Source organism: Salmo salar, chromosome ssa26 (assembly GCF_905237065.1).
Source record: "Salmo salar chromosome ssa26, Ssal_v3.1, whole genome shotgun sequence".
Lineage (NCBI taxonomy): Eukaryota > Metazoa > Chordata > Actinopteri > Salmoniformes > Salmonidae > Salmo > Salmo salar.
In genome coordinates this window covers 3,941,948-3,942,750 of record NC_059467.1, presented here as the reverse complement: position 1 = coordinate 3,942,750, position 803 = coordinate 3,941,948, and the positions used below count along the sequence as shown (strand labels likewise).

Here is an 803-nt window from a genome sequence, read left to right as displayed (position 1 = left end):
GTACTTTAGTTTTTGAGTGTATCCCAAATGGCACCCTATTCCCTATACACTGCACTAAGGATGCATCATTAGTCTTTGTCTGTGTGATTTGATCAATCCATGCAGTCCAAAGCGCTTATTCTAGCTAACGCAGCCTGTTCCACACTTAGTACACTCCCCAAATCCTAACCATTGGGCAACCTACTCTGACTTTGCCAGGACAGAAGGGCCCAGTCACAACTCGACCACTAAACCCTATACATTTGTGGAGATCTGACTAGATTTGACAGGTGTAAGCAGTATGTTAATGTCTATCAGAGGGCAAGATGGAGCTAAGGTGGAAGTCTCACCAATTTGATTTGATTAGGTGGCCTGAGAAGAGGGCTGTCGGAGACCATACTGGAGAAAGAAGAACTAGTGGTTGGGATTGGGCCAAGCTCTCGTTGGCTCAGATTGTTTGAATCACTGAACTGTATTGTCCTCCAATGGGATATAGGAGTACTACCAGTCTAAGTAAACCAAGCCCAAGCGGATCTAACTTATTTATATAGTCTGAAACTATACAGGGCACGGTGAGGCAACTTGAACTTTATGCTCATGACCTTTATGTAAGTTACACATTGCACAATAGCTCAAGTTTAGTGCTCAAGATGGGATTCATTCTAAAGTAGGCAATTGGGTGTGTTAGTTTAAACCCATTCTGCACTCATTATTACAGCTTGTAAATAGTATGCATTAACCTGTTATGGCTAGGGGGCAGTATTTTCACGGCCGGATAAAAAAACGTACCCGATTTAATCTGATTATTACTCCTGCCCAGAAAC

General features: G+C 42.7%; 1 protein-coding gene across 2 annotated transcripts in view; it reads left to right on the top strand.

The window, feature by feature from the left end:
• The window catches only part of LOC106587046 (rho guanine nucleotide exchange factor 28), a 95,974-nt gene that overhangs the window by 1,116 nt on the left and 94,055 nt on the right, over nt 1–803 (top strand). The window lies entirely within an intron of this gene.